This window comes from Podarcis muralis, chromosome 8, assembly GCF_964188315.1.
Source record: "Podarcis muralis chromosome 8, rPodMur119.hap1.1, whole genome shotgun sequence".
Taxonomy (NCBI): domain Eukaryota; kingdom Metazoa; phylum Chordata; class Lepidosauria; order Squamata; family Lacertidae; genus Podarcis; species Podarcis muralis.
Genome location: NC_135662.1, coordinates 35,559,128 through 35,577,141, shown reverse-complemented (window position 1 = coordinate 35,577,141; position 18,014 = coordinate 35,559,128). Strand labels below are relative to the sequence as shown.

The following is an 18,014-nucleotide window of genomic DNA, read 5'->3' as shown; positions in this document are numbered from 1 at the left end:
CTACAAGCACACATTTTATTTTGTGTCATTCTTTGAAGACAAACAGTGTAACAAGGGAGGAGAGAAATCCCAAGGAACAAATTACTATGTGCCTAATGAAATAAAAATAATTTGTGCCAGATTTGTTTAAAGCAGAATACATATATATTTGCACATGTGCAACTATGAAACCCTAGCATTCACACGCCAGTCACCTTATAAGGGAAGAATATATCAAATTCCATTGGCGATGGAAAACGTCCTGTGAAATAAAAATGGCCATTGTATGACAATCCTTTAGCCCCTCTGCACTTTTTATGCTTCGGAATGAATGAGGATTTCACCTTGGGAAAAATATAAAATGATCCTCCTTTCAATATAAATGTCTCCCCCGAAAATCAATTTCAATTTCATCTTTGTTTCATCAAAAAGAACAACAAGAAAAAGGTTCTACAGGGTTATAAGTAATGGCTACCTGCAGCTTTCTTAATAAATATTTCTGGAGCAGCAAAAAGCTGCAAAATAAAATAAAATAAAATGCATGGAGATAAGTCCCCCCCCCCCCGAATTTGACATACCACATGAAGAACATATATAAATAGATTGTCTGGGTTCTGATCCAACCATTTCTTATTCATTTCAATAGTCGCTCCCCAGTCATTGTTCTATATTTTTTCAGAGCTGCTGCTTTTTGGAATGTGCCAGGGATTGTGTGACATTTCAGGAAATGCTATAAATATGCACCCACAGGTACAGTTATACCCTATGCTATAAATTATCCATCCTTTGTGTTCAAATAAACATTACAGCGCCCTTTAGTAGAACCTCCTTATCTCATCTAGGTAGGATCAGAAGGCTCATCAAAGCCCAACTGGATATTTTGCTTCCAATCTTGCTTGAATTATCCATGTTGGAGGCAGGTATTTTTCCTTTCCCTATAATTTCACAAAGTGGAAATGATTTCTTTGTTTCAAGCTCCCTAACTCAGGGCCATCCCTTCCCTTCCCATACCAGGTTATCACTGCGACTTAAACACCGTCTTACTTTTAATTTTGTCAGGAGAAAAGGGAAAAAAATATAAAACAGCGTCCATGATGCCGGAAAGATTCATAATTGAAAACCGCAGCAAGGAGAAATGTATGCAAACCTGTTTTCGTCCTCAGTGATGCAAGCCTTCTCCTTGCAGAGTCAATGTGATGTTAATGTAGGTAAGATAAGTCCATGAGCCATATCATTGTTTGTGTTGTGCTGTTGCGTTATTTGCATCTTTTCACATAATGGTATATAGAAAGTGATCTGGGTGGGGTGGGGTGGGGGCACCAGCTAAACTGATGGTGTTATATAAAGCTGGCTTTTAATGAAACCGCACACTGGAAATTCTAGTCTCCTGCAGTGGTTTCTGCTTCTTCTTTTCTCCGGGGCAGATTGGCTCAGGCTGCACTTTCTTCCCAATCCTATATTCAGGCTAAATGGATTGCAGTTTTAAATGCACTACCCAGTGCTGCTGACTAATACAATTCCAGCCCGATTCCCCCAGCTTCCTCCAGCCCCCTCCCACCACCTTCCATCTTCCGTCAACAACACACGGACAAGATATCAGGCAGTAATATTGGCGGCGCTTTGCATTTGCTTGATTAAGAGGAATATTCAAGGAGGGAGAATGGAGCAAGCCCCCTGAAACTCACCCACTCCCTGATGTTTGCAGGGGGATGGTTTTCCTACAAGATAAGAAGTGTCAGAAAAGGCAGTAAATTGGAAGGCTTTCAGGGAACGGTGTTTGTGGCTCACTGGCTTCCTCTCCTCCCTTTCTTCTTCCCCTCCCATTCCACCGTAATATTAGCACTGTATAGATTTAATAATTAGGTGATTGGAGACATTTTGATGATGGGGCAGTTTCTATGATCTGCAAAAGACAGCATCTGTTTTTCTCATGTACCAATTAATTATTGATGCAACTGAAAATGCAATAGACCTTTCTTTTTTTCCTTCCATATGGAAGGAGAAAGGTTGGGTGTTTCAGCAAGATGGAGAGGAAATTATACCATCCTGACCTTGAAAGGTGCTGAAAGATGTTGTTGTTGTTGTCTTTTAATATATATATATATATATGATAAAAATCAAAGAAGCAAGTAAATACCTTGTTTCTTTCTTGCCTTTGCTGCTTCAGCCAAGAAGGGCCTTGCAACGAAATAATCATATTTGTCATTGTTTTTTACTTCCAACCTTTATTTTTATTAGCTTTTTAAATAATTTTTTAAAAATGGTTTGGTCCTACTCACTCTTTCATGCACCAGCTTCATCCCCGTGACTCTTCAAGTGAATAGCCTTCTCCTTCGTGAAAACCATTCAAAATATATGGGTTTCTGTTTTGGGGTTTAATTGTGATCCAATTCATGAGCCCAGGCAAAATGACCCAAATCAGAGGGGCTTTCTAAAGTTACCTGAAGAGGAATGTCATTCGCTGGGAATCACACAGTATGATTTCTCACTATTGTGTCAACCATTTTCATGTGTCTGACATCCTCCAAAGATTTTAAATTCCTTTAACAAACTAAACAACCCTCCCCCCTCTCAGAGCCCATGTATACATGTTATGCATTTATATAAGGGTCACAGCTTGTAATCACCTACTTTGCCATTGGCGATTAATCTGAAAAAGATCGAATAATTCACTGCCCCATGCCATTCACATATCGCTTGCTACCATCTGTTCTTCTCAGCAGCAGTAAATGATGGGTAATTAACTCAGTGCCTTTGTCTTTCCCTCGCTGAATGTCTGACACATATATATTTGGTTTTCTCCCTCTCTCCCTCTCTCTCTCTGTTTGGGATGGGAAGAAGAAAAGGAAGATGTGAGGGAAAGAAATGAACGATGCTGCCTGTACCTGACCTGAGCAAAATAAAAACTCAAAGCAAAAATACGTTGCAAAGGAATAAGCAGAACTCCCGCCACCCTCCCCCCCCCAATGCTAAACCTAAGAAGGGGAACATATTGCATGACCTTTCACTCTCCTTAATATCAAAAGAAAAGAGGAGTTACGGTGGAGAATGGCTGCTTCGAATGCAAGCCACCTTCTCTAAAGCTCCGAGGTCAAGGTCAAGATGGAGCCATGAAGAAAAGGCTTCACAAGCCCCTCTTGTCAGTCTGAGTGTGAAGCGGGAACATAAAAGGGAGGCCATATGCAGGGGACGTCACACCGCTTGCCTTCTGAGGTAGAAATCTCTCAAATTGTTTTTGCTAAGGTGGCGTGGGCATTATATCAAGGGACCCAGTGTCAAGGAAAGATGGATGTGCATATACTGAAGGTGTGCATGGGCCCCCAGATTCACCTTGTATCTTTGTATTTGCCCTTTTTGAAAAAAATAACAAATAGAAATCTGACCTGTTTTGAAGTCTCTCTGTGCTCTCTCCTCTTCAATATGTGTTTTGGATTCCAAGCTGCTCTGTATAAAATGAAGCTCTGTCCTCATTTACTATAATAGGGAATCTAAACACAGTGATGACTTTTGTCTTATTTGGCCAAAGTGGATAAAATTTACATGCACAAGAACCCATCCAGAGTTAATTAATCCTACCAAACTTCAGACAAATAGACCCAGGGCTTTATTTGGGGGGAATTAAAACAGATTCATTTTCCTCCTAAATTCTGTATTGGAAGGGTGAGTGAGGGGTTGTCCCATCTATTGCTTAGCTACAAATAATTGGGAAGTGGATGAATGGTGTTTATTCTTGCTTTTTCATTTTTTAAAACCATTGCAGCTTCACATCAGCCTTTTCTTTCTGCTTGTGTCTGCTGGTAGGTCTTAAAGGCCTCTGATATACATGAAGAGCTCTGTATATATATATATTTATTCAGAACAACAGAGCGACCCAAGGCTTTTTGGAGGCTCTGGTCTGACTGGAGAGGAAGTTGTTGACAGCACACTTCTACTCAGGAATGTGGAAATACACCCTCCCCTTAATTCACCTCATTATTCACACCACACATGAAGCCACTGTACATCCCTAGTATTTGCAGTGCTTTGTTTCTATTGTTGTTGCTGCTGTTATTCGTCTTTCATCATAAGGTTCCTGAGTGAGTTACAACAATTACAATGCAATATTAAAAACAGTTTTAAACAACTTACAATAATAGAAACAAGGTGGATCCTAAAAAGCAAGGGTAAATATTTACAAAGCACTTATATTGCACATTAGACTACAAATCACCCTTCAAATGTGTGTGTGTGTGTGTGTGTGAGAGAGAGAGAGAGAGAGAGAGAGCGCACTCTTTGGGTTTCTTGGATGAAGAGTAGGCTAAAATTATAAGAAAGGAAGGGAGAAAAATGATAACTTTCTAAGCAGGTGTGTATAACTTCTTTACTGTACTTATTTGTGGAAAAAGAGCAGTGGGATCTCCTTTACCTGAAGTGTGTGCTACATTTCACAGGGATGAAAATAAAATCCACTGCAATAGCAATGAGAGGCCCATCAGGAAGAGCTAACACCTTGACTTAGCTGACATCTGTGGCCAATTTACCATTGACCAAAATAGCACAAAGAGCTCAGCCAGGTGTCCACAAACACAGCATGAAAGAAATAGGCCATCTGCACCTGTTTGTCTCCTAGCATCAGCCTGTGAACATGGAGGTTCTATTGTGGCTTGTAAAAGCTATTCTCCATGAAAGCATGAGATGGTCCAGCAAAGCTTTGTGAAGCAGTTTGCCCCATGATGCAAAACATGGATCAAGTTGCATACCATTTCTTAATTTGCTGGAGAATGTGAGGCTGTGGGAAGTTGTCATCTTGATGGGAATTACGTGGCAAGTGCCAATTGTATGGAATATACAAAGTTGTCTTAAACCAAGTCAGTCCATTCGACTTTCTAGCTGAGTATTGGCTGTACCAACAATGAGGAACCTGTGGTCCTCTACAAGCTTTGGGAATATAACATCATCCCTGACTGCTGGCCATGTTGGCTGGAGCTGATGGGAGCTGGAATCTGACAACATCTGGAGGGCTACAGGTTCCCCACCAGTTAGTCTACACTGACTGGCAGTGCCCCCCCCCGGGGTTTCAGAAAACTGTGTTTCCCAGTTATCTGTGGAGACGCCAGGGAATGAACCTCAAACCTTCTGGATGCAAGGCATGTGTTCTGCCATTGAGTTATGCTCCTTCCATTTAGTCTGCCATCGCTTGGCTGAGGCTATGCATAGAGATAGGCTGTAAATGTTTGTGCAATTGCACTTTCTTGAAAAAGATCAAGCTAAAAATCTCAACATATAAAGCTAGCAGCAATTTAGGATGTGATAATCCTCCACTGACAACTGAATGCTAAAACGATTAAACATAGCATGCATGTAGATGTCAGTGTTGGACTGGGGTGCATAAATTATGCTGCAATCATGTATAAAGTGTATTGCAGAGGAGGCCAAACCAGAGAGGGTCTAGAGCCATGGTTCCCAATGTTGGGCACATGCCCCATAGGGGGGCAATTTGATTTTTAAGGGGGCAATTCGAGAAAGAGTTATTAACACTGAGTGGCCTTTTAGGCTTCCTCCATGTGAATAGGAGATCACTTTTTGAATAATAAGAATTATATGTCATGGGGGCGGGGGCATGAGGATCTTAGAGATGCTTAGGCGGGGCATGGCCAAAAAAAGGTTGGGAACCACTGTTCTAAAGATACACAGTGACTTCAGTTTGAAAGGAGAACAGCAGAAGGGAACAGATAAGAGTAACCAAACCACTTGTGTTGGCTATCACAGTGGCTTGTGATTCTATTACACATTCCCAGGGTGGGCCCATCCTGATTTGCTGCCTGAATCAAAATGGGAAGGTCCCCCATCCCACCCGGATGAAGCCTCACTTACTGGGGTCACATGGTGGCAGCGGCTTCCGGTCAGATCTCATGGAATTCTTGCTTCTCCAGCTGTGTTAGCAGGGGCAGGCCAGCCCTGCACGGTTTGCTACTGGATTTTCCTCACTGGATCATGACCAATTGTCTTTTAAGGGAGTAGCTGTACCCATTTCCAGCACCCAGCCTTCTAACGCAAACCATTACAGCAAAGCCATGTTTGCAATGCTGAAAGGTCTATATAAATGCATGTTGGTTCTGCAGAGGAAAACAAACCATGACAATTTACACCGGACATTTCAAGTTATGGGCTGTGCATACCTTGCTTCTGTATTGATGAAACATGTGCTTCGGCGATAAGCATGACAAAGGCTTCTAAAACATATTTACTGTTCTGTAACCCGACAGTTGCATTGTTTCCACTCTGCCTGTTAGCTGCACTTTCCCCAAGCACACTATCATGCATAAGGAGACTGGACAGAGGTTCCCATAGCCAACATCCCAGTATTTCTCTCCCCACCCGCAAGAAGCATAGTAATTATCAGAGAAAAGGAAGGGATAATTTCCTCTCCTAAGCCACGTGCCACATCTCTAGCTGCAGTGCAGACTTCTCTACTGCATAGGCATCCTGTGCCAGATTTGCATGCGCTTGGAGCTGTGTGAAATGGCTCAGATCGAGGCAAGAATTTTCCCTGCCATCTTGTCCTCAAAGAAGTTCTTATCCTTAGAACACATGGACCCAAGTAAGAAAAATGAATATGCTATATGGCCCTGCAGGAAACTAATAAACTATTCTGTGATCAAACAACATAACAGATTTGATTAGCCTGTCTACATCTGTATTCCTTTTCCAATGAAATAAAGCCCTTAATATGGGTTGCCAAACAAAATTGTCCTATTTTGCCGTTCATTAAATTCAAGACCATCCTGGATTATATCCCTTACACCCTGCAACCTTGCTGGGATTTTTCTTCTGCAGTGGATTTTTCTACCAAGCTCTGCAGTTTTTTGGTGTTCTGTTTTTGTTTTTGCTGGTGAAACAATTGATAAGTAATAAAAGGATGTTTGTACAAATTGCACTTTTAATGGAAAAGAGATGTATTGCACTGAAGTGGAAACCTAATGCAGCTCCTCACAGCCAGGAGACAGGCTGCAGGAGTGAGAACAATAATTCCCTCAGAGAAAGCAATGCACTGTACTTTTCACTGAGTCAGTACAGAGAATTTCTGATGACCTGGCATCTTTTCAATGAAAGAAAGGAATGGTAGCACAGAAGATTAATGGACTGCAGAGAGACGCTACAATCGGTGATGTGGAGTAGCTCAGGGTTTTTTTATTTTACTCATTGGCTATAGTGTGCGAGGCTGGTATCATCATCAGTATTACTGAAGAGAGGGAGGGGTTGAAAGCTTTCAAAATACGTGTTATTTTTTTTTAAAAAAAACAATAACTGGAATTTAGTGGTAGACTTGGGCAAATCTATCAGTTTTGGTTTCTCTCATTTGTCATTTTTCCTATCTTAAATTCATTTCTACATCAGTTTGCAATCCCCCCCCCTCCACCATGGACATTCACAAGAAGTTTAGTGTGACTTTATCCTAATGCACACATCCTTATGTGCACCTTTGCCTAATGTACACATTTTTGTGTGTGTGTGGGGGGGGTTATTGGTTTGTTCTTGTTTTATTATGTATTTTGTGTTCTCATTTTGTATTTTTGTGTTGTGAACTGCCCTGTGATCTTTGGATGAAGGGCGATATACACATTTGATAAATAATAATAATTTTTGCAAAGCAATTGTGAAAAAATATAACGCATTTTGTATATGATTTTACTGATATATGCATTTACAGTATATGCACTCTTTAGTATATTCAGTGGCGTAGCGTGGGGGGTGCAGGGGGGGGCCAGCCGCACCGGGCGCAACATCTGGGGTTAGGGCAAATCCACAGGTTAGGGGGCGCAAATCCATGGGTTAGGGGGCGCAAATCCACGGGTTAGGGGGCGCAAATTACTTGCCTTGCCCCGGGTGCTGACAACCCACGCTACGCCACTGAGTATATGCACTTTCGTACATATTACTTGGCTGAAGAACAGCATCTCAAAATTCAGACAAGTGCGAATTTCAAAAGATGGCTGTGTTTCAGTTCATGTATTGTTTTGGAAATACATGTAAAAGGTAAAGGTAAAGGACCCCTGGACAGTTAAGACCACTCAAAGGTGACTATGGGGTGCAGCGCTCATCTTGCTTTCAGGCCGAGGGAGCTGGTGTTTGTCCACAGACAGCTTTCCGGGTCATGTGGCCAGCATGACTAAACCGCTTCTGGTGCAATGGAACACCATGACAAAACCCAAAGTGCACGGAAATCCTATTTACATCCCCGCCACAGTGGTAGCTATTTATTTACAAGCACTGACATGCTTCCCCCCCTTCTTTTTCTTCTTTTTCTTTTTCTTTTTTAAAGGTAAAGGGACCCCTGACCATTAGGTCCAGTCATGACCGACTCTGGGGTTGCAGCGCTCATCTCGCTTTATTGGCCGAGGGAGCCGGCATACAGCTTCTGGGTCATGTGGCCAGCATGACTAAGCTGCTTCTGGCGAACCAGAGCAGCGCACGGAAACGCCGTTTACCTTCCCACTGGAGCGGTACCTATTTATCTACTTGCACTTTGACGTGCTTTCAAACTGCTAGGTTGGCAGGAGCAGGGACCAAGCAACGGGAGCTCACCCCGTTGTGGGGATTCGAACCGCCGACCTTCTGATCGGCAAGTCCTAGGCTCTGTGGTTTAACCCACAGCGCCATCCGCGTCCCTCCACTGACATGCCTTTGAACTGCTAGGTTGGCAGAAGCTGGGGCAGAGCAACAGGAGCTCACCCCATCACATGGATTCAAACTGCTGACCTCCTGATCAGCCAGCCCCAAGAGGTGCAGTGATGTAGACCACAACACCACCCGCATCCCCATGTCTTCTTATTTGGTGATTCATGTGTAGATATCAGGAACCATGGGCATAATCCCAGTTCCTCCCCTCTGTGTTCATGCTTAAATATCTGAAAATGACTTGTCAAGTGAGAAAGGTAATTTTAACCCAGTTAACAGCAGAATGAATTAAAAAGACACCACCAGTTTTGGAGACAAAAGTTTAAAAAGATATGGGAAGCCCAGAAACAAGTAAACAGAAGGAGACATTGGACAGCATATTTTGGGGCTAGGTCCACAATCCCCTTGTGTTTGTGGAACATCTAAAAAAGGGCTATGGAGAATGGGATTACAATATGTTTCCTGCACCCCATGATAAATCTGAATCAACTCATTGTGTTGCTGCTACCAAAGGGCATTGTACAAATGACCGAATAAGTGGCATCTTTTAGTAAAAAATGGTTGTTGTAAATGGATAGTTGAGTAACCAAGGGAGGAAGCCAGAGAAGTAGGAAGGCTTGGGCTGTACTCATGTGTAATCAAGGCAGGATTCAGAGAAGGGATATGAGGCATCTTCTACCTCAGTGTTTCCCAACCTTGGGCCTCCAGCTGTTTTTGAACTACAATTCCCATCATCCCTGACCACTGGTCTTGCTAGCTAGGGATGATGGGAGTTGTAGTCCAAAAACAGCTGGAGGCCCAAGGTTGGGAAACACTGTTCTACCTGATTGAAAATAAGTAGAATGGGACGAGATGCTACAACAGAGTCATCCTCCCCCACCTCACCCTTGTGCAGATGGTGACCACAGAATCCAATCAGGGATCATGTTAGGCTGCCATCTGGCTCCTCACCTGTGACACTAGTTCCATGCATGGATTCTCTGGGGTGGTTGAAAATGGGGATAAACAACTGGTCTGCTCCAGAGGAACAGATCTATAGGGAAGGGGTCTGAACAGTTCTACCATGGTATCGTTTCAGTGAGATGAATTGGCCAGGGTTACCAATCACAGGTAAGAGCTGCATGTACAAGCAGCTGCATGGGTATAGGGCTCTTTCACAGTAATGCTGAACATGTGTCTGCTGGGGGCATTTGTGCTGAGTGCACTGATGTTGGGAGGCGTGGACTCAGGAATTGACTTAACACATTATAAGGAGGAGATGTTATGTGAATTTCCCTTATGGAATTTGAGTAATGAAGAGAGAAAAGAGGCGTCACTGTGAAAGTGTGCTCACAGAGAGGACTATAGCCACCTCCTTACCTGGGAGTAAGCCCCACTGAACTTACCAAGGGTTACTTCTGAGTACACATTTATAGGGTTACACTGTAAAGCATTTGTATTTAAAACATATATGATGGTTCTTTGTAAAGCAAATGTGTGTTTAAACATTTTACAGGATACCTTAATGCACAGTAGAATGATCTTACGTCTTCCACATCCATGGAAATTTAATTGGGGTGGTAGAATGTAAGAGGTGTGCCCAAAGACAAGCTCATATCCAGTGAGGGTACAATCTCTGTACCCGTGTACACAAATAGTTGAGATGTACAAATACAATAAGTGTACGTTGTAACTCTCCAATGGCCTTACTTCACCCCCGAAGGCACACTCTGCCATTTGTCTCTTTAGACAGTTTCCCAAACAAACACTCATTCACACAAGCTTTTGTATGTACAGGAAACACCTTGTACTCAGTGTAATATGTGAGCTTGAGTTTGAATTCATTGGGCTGGATCAGGAAAAGAGCAAGATGAATTCTGCCTGAGCAATAGGGTTTCCCTACCTGCCTACACAATAGCCCTCTCTGTCCCTAGAGGTCACTCCTGAAGGTTAAGGGATGGAGAAATCAGAATAATTTAGTAGAGCTTCCTTTTGTGAGTACAAGACTCTTTGTGTATAGAAGGAGAATAAAAAGCAATCATGCAAAATTATTTAATCTACTGTAGTTCTCACAAAACAACTATATTAATATATAGTCATATATGTATCTGTGTCTATTGATCGATACACCTATGTATAGTGGCATACATAAACGGGAGCACACATTTAAGCATATATGGCAAAAGGAATATTGCACTGACTGATGGAATCTTTTACAATGTAATATAAAAATTCAATTTAGCAACTGTCTTTTGAAAGTACTTCAATAACACTACTTTCTTTCTGCTAGTGAATGAGGGAATGGATGAAATATAAGATATTTTTGTGTAATATTTTCAGTGTTATCACTTGATCACGTCCTCTGCAATAACACATTTTTAACAAGGAAAATATGTCTTTGGAATATAAATGTTGTTATTGCCATTTTAGGTGGAGGTCTTTTGTGAAACAAAAATATTTTCTGCTTGCATCAGGATTCCAGGTTGGCCTTCAGCAAGTGTGATACAGTGAATCGGTAAAAGCATCCTTTGGTGAGAAAGCTTATCCCTGTACAGCTTCACGCCGCATAGGAAAGAGGGTGAGAGTGTTATAAATAGGGTGCTTCTCATGCATAGTGATTTCTCTCCATGCTTCTGCAGATGTGCAAAATCAAGATTTAGAGGGCTCAGCTGATGCTTGGCAGGTTTTTGTTTTTTTTTAAATTGCCACCCCCTTTTCTTCACTGCTCTTGATGTACTGACGCCTCTGCTTGTTCTGATGGCTGATTCAGATCACTTATTCCATCAGCCTCACACATGTGATGTTGATGTAGGTGCAGGGAGGCAGGATTCTGTGATGCCAGCAAACAGGAGATGGAAACAGCCAATGAAAGGTGTCTCTCAGGGAGTTCTGGCTGCTGGGGAGAGAATAAAAGAAAGCAAATTCTCGATTAGCTTCTACCTCTCTCTGAGCAGTTTGATAGACAAATTCAAAAGCACGCTTCTTTAAAAAAGAAAAGGCTTTTTGTTTTGTTTTAAAAACGAGAGATTCAAGCCATCTGAGGATTAGTCCACCTGCAAAGGAGTAGCAGGGCTGGGCAATGGAGGACTGTAATGCCCCTGATTTTTCAGCTTATATGCTTTAATTGTGTCTTGTGTTAAGACTATGAGGAAATTAAAGACCATTTTCAGAGCTGGCTGCATTATAGACAATTATATGAGATGTATAAGGAAGACAATAAAAAAGGGTTTAGCTACACAATCTCTAGATTTCAGAAGGAGGTTATAGATGAAGAAGCGAAGCTGCTGAAGAAAGCATATAGTATTCTGCTAGAATGGGAAACAAAGGATGAGGAGGTTAAATCAGTCATGATCAAATGGGCACAAGATATAGGACATAATATACAATTTGAGGACTGGGAAAAGTTGTGGAAGGTGGATTTGAAATTTACAGATTGTTCTCTCTTGAAAGAAAATTATATGAAAATGATGTATAGATGGTACACCAGTACAAATGGCAAAAATGTACAAAACCGGGTCAAATACATGTTGGAAATGTAAAGAAAAAGAAGGTACTTTGTACCATATGTGGTGGGAATGTAAAGAAGTTAAATTTTTTTGGGAGATGATATATAATGAATTGGAAAAAAAATGTTTAAAATGACATTTGTAAAGAAGCCAGAAGCATTTTTGTTAGGGATTTTAGGACGAGACAAGCCAAGAAAAACAAAGAACTGTACACAACAACGGTGGCAAGAGTCTTGTTAGCACAAGGTTGGAAGAATGAGGAAATTTCAACGAAAGAACAATGGCAAGAAAAACTGATGAGTTATGCAGAGTTGGCAAAGTTGACACATAAATTACGTGAGAAGGACAATTGTGACTTTAAGAAAGAATGGGAACTTTTTACAAACTATCTAAAAACACACACAAAATGATTTGGACTCCTTGCCAGGTTTTGAATAAACATCCACAAATTTATTAGTAGAATAGATGACAGATAAAGCAATGATATGTACCATTTTTAACATGTAGAGAATGATATGTACAAACAAATCAGAGAGGGGAGCTGAGGGAAGTCCTTAGGGGGTGGGAGAGGGAGGGAAGGGGTGGAATAAAAAAGGGGGGGAAATGTAATTGGTTATTTCGATTGATAAATTGTTCTGCTGAAATTGTTTAATAAAAAATATATTTAAACATAATAATAATAATAATAATAATAATAATAATAATAATAATAATAATTGTGTCTTGCGTTCTTCCTGAACTATTGACAAAATGATTAAAGGGGAATGTTATCTCCCCACCTCATCTCTCTGACTTGGAAGTATGAGAAACAAGTAATACAAATTTTGCAGGCATCCTTTTCCTCTTTTCCCACATCCAGGCTACCTGGGTTTATTTCATTTGCCCTCATTGGTAATATATTTAAACTGCAGACTACAAGGGAGGTACGGATGCTGACTGAGGAGAGGTGTGGGTCAATTTGCTAGCAGTGTATTTTAAGCGCCAGTGAAAACAAGATACTTGCAAACACCACCAATTAACCTGTAACATTAAGCGCATAATTTAAAAAAAGATGCAGTGGAAGGTGTTTGTGTATGATAGGCTATCACTATTATCTCCTAGGAAAAATACGGATAATAGCAAAATATTCCATGTGTACTTAAAATCCCAGTTTTACATAATCCTTAATTACAGGAGATTTGCATTGCTTGCCAAAAGTGGTAATGTTAATTATTTTCAAAAAGCTTTTCCCTTCAGCTCATGTTTGACTATAACTTTGAATGTGGCATCTGTGTGAAAATATACACAACATGGAGTTGGTTTTATCATTAATTGATCAATAGAACAGTTTAGACTATGCAGAAGCATCAAACACATTGGCAAAAGCTGGCTGGTGAAGCATCTCAGATTTGAAAGGCCTGCCTGAAGGATATGGTTTTTCAAAGACACTTGGAAGGCAGCAGGGATGACTCATGCTGAACCTCTCTTGGAAAGCCATTCCACTGGGCAGGGTCTACTAAAGGGGGGAACTTGGGTGTAGAACATCTACCTTACTGCAGAAGGTCCCAGGTTCAACCCTTGACATCTCTAGGTAGGGCTGGGAATGTTCTGACACATCTGCACCTGAAACCTTGGAGAGCTCCTACCGGTCAGCATAGACAATAATGAGCTAAATGTCCCAATGGTCTGACATGGTATATAAGGCAGCTATCTATGTTCCTAAAGGCTTGGTCCTTGGTAAAGGACAGCTGGACCTCAGAAACTGACCTTTTGATGGGATATATGGAGCGCTGTCCAGTTCCAGTCCAGCTTAAAGACAAAGAAGACTAAGACAGGAGAGCAAGAGATCTTGAAAGTGCACTTCAGTTGCACTCAGATAGCAGACTGAGCAGGCACACAGCTCATTTGGTCACTGTGAGATGTATTATATTTCTGATTAAATTATAACAAACATTTCTAAGTTTCTGTTTGTTTGTTTGTTTGTTTGCTTTTGTTTGTTTGTTTATTTGTTTGATATCCTGCCTTTCTCCCAGTGCAGGACCCCAGGCAGTTCACAACATGAATTATAAGTATATGCAGCTAGAAAATACACCAATCAGTTATAAATATTAAAATAAACACAGGCAGATAAGTTACAATAATAAAAAGAGCCTTGAATCAAACCAATTTAAAACAACAACAAGGAGAAGAAAATAGGAAACAAGCAACAATAAAAGACCCTGGCTGCAACAGAAAGTTAGTTGTCAAAGGTTTATCTTTGGCTGACAGTGAGAGGGGACCAGCCTAGAAGGGACAATCTGGGAGCAACCACTGAGAAGGCTCTCTCATCTTCTTACCAAATGTGCCTGTGAGGGTGGGTGCAGGGAAAGGCCCCACTGAAGGGAAAGGCCCCACTGAAAATCTCAAAACTAGGGCAGACTCATAAAGTGGTATATGTTCACAAACCTTTAGTCTTCTTGTTTGGTGATTGATTTCCTGCTTTTGGGAGGTGCAGAAGTGGTGACCCTAGGAATGCGAGACGTAAGAGCAACCATATATTAGAAATGTTGGAATTGTCATCCTGTTTCTCTGAGGTTAAAGGCCACCTCATAAATTGCCCTCCCCACCCCCTCAACGAATGTGGATATTAATCTTCATCTAGGGGAAAAATGTGACAATGGGATCCTGAATGTTCATAGTTGTCTGAAAATCTAAAGCTTTCTTAGGATCATAGGAAGCTGCCTCACACTGTGTCAGACCACTGACACCTTAGCTAAGTGTTGTCTACACTGGTCGCCAGCAGCTCAACAGGGTTTCAGACAGGGGATTCTCTCAGTCCTATCTGAAGATGCATATTTACAACTGTGACAGTAAAACACAGCTGCAGAATATTGCAGTTGGTACAGTTTTCTCACTGTGAGAATTGCACAAGAAAGGAAGACCCACAAGCAAGGGGGTGCCATTGTTTTCTTTAACCCATGCGTAAGACGGGCAAACACTTGCCTTTGTCAAATGATTAAAGAAAGAGTCTGCAACTTGCATGTTTGTCAACATAAACAAAATCAAATGATTGCTCAGCGGGAAGGAGCCCCAGGAAATCCAAAGATTTTTTTTTATTTTTTTACTAATTAGGAAAATAATACTGTCTGCTTAATGATTACTTTGCACTGGCTGCTATCAAGCAATGGCAGAATGGCACTTTCAATCCGGTGTCATGGAACAACGGACAAACTTTGACAAATCTTCTGGTATCATTTTTACAACAAGGAAGAGAAATTTAGTCTAGAAGGTTAAAGCAAAGTTGACTTTTCTATCCCATTTCCACCTGTAAAGTTTAGTTTAAAAATTACTATGCTAATAAGCATCACTCATGAATTTCCATTAGCTTCTTGTCCACTCTTAGGAATTTAAAATGATTTGCAAGAATGTAGGTAGATCACCTTCCATACTCCCTCCCCTTCTGGAGAATGCGATTACTCATTTTATTTTATTTTATTTATAAGATTTCTTACATGAGTCAAGAAACAAAAAGGTAGACCAGCAGGAGTTGGCTGTAACTCTAACTCTGACACTGATTGCTAGAGCTGTATCTTCTTGTCAGTTCATGTTTAAATATAACTTCTGTTTTAATTTTCTGTGGTGGCGTTGTGTCGTGCACTTAAGCCACAAGTAAAGTCAAAACAAATATTATTTATGTAAGCAAAGCATGCCCAACAACTGTGGCATCATTCAGTAATTTCTTCCAGGCCAAGTCTAATCCGGTTGCCTTTTTTTCTGACTGAGCCAACCCTGTCACTAGGCAGAGTGAGATGACCACCTCAGGAGACAGATGCTAGGATGGGAATGTGGACTATGCCCCTTCCCCGGTAATCTAGTGTGGAAGTGAGGTGCTCAAGTTCTCTCTGTGTACTTAAACCTCTCAATTTATCTAGGGGTAAAAAGAATCTTTGTCAAGAAATTGTGAATCTAAGTATGACAGGTTTATGTGGGTTGAAGAAAACTGAAAGGGTAAACAAATTAAGATCATTTAAAGTTATCCTCACCTCTTTTCAGCAACCAGCTATATTTAACAATCCTTGTAGCTAAAAGAGGGATTTTGAAAAGGCTGCTTAAGCATGAAAAGTGTGTGATTGATAAAGGCACAGATCACTATCACTTTTGAACAAGCATGTGAGCTTTGCCCAGTACATAATGGGATTTGCTAGTGCTTCATTCTGTAGCACTGATGTTGAAAGGGAGGGGGAAATTAAGAACTATTAAAAAGATATGGCATTTTGAATTTTCTAGTTGTCCTGCTTTCTGGTAGATACTGCTTTTTAAATAAACTGACTTTTTAATGTTAAGTCTCAGAAATCTTAAAGTTATTGGGGGTAGGCAGGCAATCTCTTCAGATTATTCTCTTCTTTTGCTCTTCTCTAAACCTCCTGAAAAATTTACTATCATAAATCAATGGGACCCCTCACCACAATAACTTTAGCATGGTAAGGGGAAGGACTTGGTTTACTCAGTCTATTGATCTCTGGCAGGCAAGCAGCCTGATAAGCAGCAATGACTCTCTGTTAGTTTTATGTATGTTTATTTACAAGAAAAACACATCCAGAGAACGTCTTTCCGCCTGCTCATATTAACAGTAGTTGATCAGTCTGAATCATCGTCCCTCCCCTCAACAGGAAGGACGCCAAAATCCTGCCTTTCTTCTCCTTCCCTTTCGTTGTTCTCTGAGCTTCTCCAGTCTCCAAGTACAGGGACTGAATGCCTGGCCTGCCTCCTCAGAAGACACAGCCTCAGACTCTGGCTTATCTGCTGGCTGCCTGGCAATGCTCTGGCCACCTTCCATCTCTCCCGCTCCTTGGGAGCTAACAGTGTCTTCCTTTTCTAGACTCTGACAGCCAGCTCTCAGCTGCAGAGTCAGCCCCTTGCTCGCTTATCTCAAATTTGAGGCCGACTTCCGCTGCACCCTGGGGGGCCAATGTTCCTGACACCCAGCACGGTAAGCCAAACCATGGTTTAGTGGGGCCACCTCAATGTGTGGTCTCTCATAGAAGAGCCTGCAGCTGCTTTGCTCCTCTCCACTCCTTGGCTTCAGAACAAAATTTGGCTACAGCTCACAGTTAGGGAGCTTTTCAGATTCTAATTCCAGTGGAGCAGAGCAAGATGGAAAAGTAAACTACAACATTTCATTAAATTCCAACACAAATAAACAGCAACATTGACCATTGCCTATTCATTAGATTTAATTAGAAATAAATTAGGTCATGTTGTATGAATTAAAATTTTGTAGAATAGTTTCAGAATAAACCTTTTTTAAAAAATAATGATGAATGAATTAACTTCCCCTAGTGTAGGATTCCTTTTTATATACTCAGTTTTTGAGGTTGTTTCCAGTTTGGCATTGTCAGAAATGTATGTATCATTAGATGCTTATAGACATTTGCCGCAGCTGAGTTTATCAAGTAATTTGCAGTCCTGTTTCAACATTAAACTGTTGTTTTTTTTATAAAAAATCCACACAGTCATGTTTAACTATATATGGATGTACTTTCTCACAAAATGTACATTTCTAAACTATGTTCCATCAAAGTATGCATTTCTAAAAGTATTCTATCATAAAATAGATATATTTAAAGTATATGCATTTTTTATGCTTTTGAGCTCAGAATGGCACCACAAGATTCAGAGAAGTGAGAAATCAACAAAATGAAGGCATTTTTATTTACTCAGTGATATGGAAGGTGCAGATCAGGTCAGTTCATATGGATTTGCAAAAAATTGAATTTTTCAAGCAACCCTACTTAAATTTCATCATTATAGTAAAAGTGTTTCCAAATACTCTATGCTATAACCTCAAAATATTCATCAAAATGGCTGTGATTCTGCATTGCAGGAAGTTGAACTAGATGATCCTTTGGGTCACTTATAACGCCACAATTCTAT

General features: G+C 40.9%; 1 long non-coding RNA gene across 10 annotated transcripts in view; it reads right to left on the bottom strand.

Moving 5' to 3' along the window:
* Positions 1 to 8,562: 8,562 nt before the first annotated feature.
* LOC114600563 (uncharacterized) overlaps positions 8,563 to 18,014 on the bottom strand; it is a 261,139-nt gene continuing 251,687 nt past the window's right edge. For 6 of the 10 annotated variants that reach the window (XR_013393910.1, XR_013393909.1, XR_013393914.1 and 3 more), the window contains 3 exons: positions 14,547 to 14,606; positions 9,461 to 11,512; positions 8,565 to 9,316 (listed from right to left, as the gene is read on the bottom strand). This is a non-coding gene — a long non-coding RNA (uncharacterized LOC114600563). Of the gene's footprint in view, positions 9,317 to 9,460; positions 11,513 to 14,546; positions 14,607 to 18,014 lie in introns of all 10 variants that reach the window. The other 4 variants (XR_013393916.1, XR_013393917.1, XR_013393915.1 and 1 more) reach the window with 3 other exon arrangements.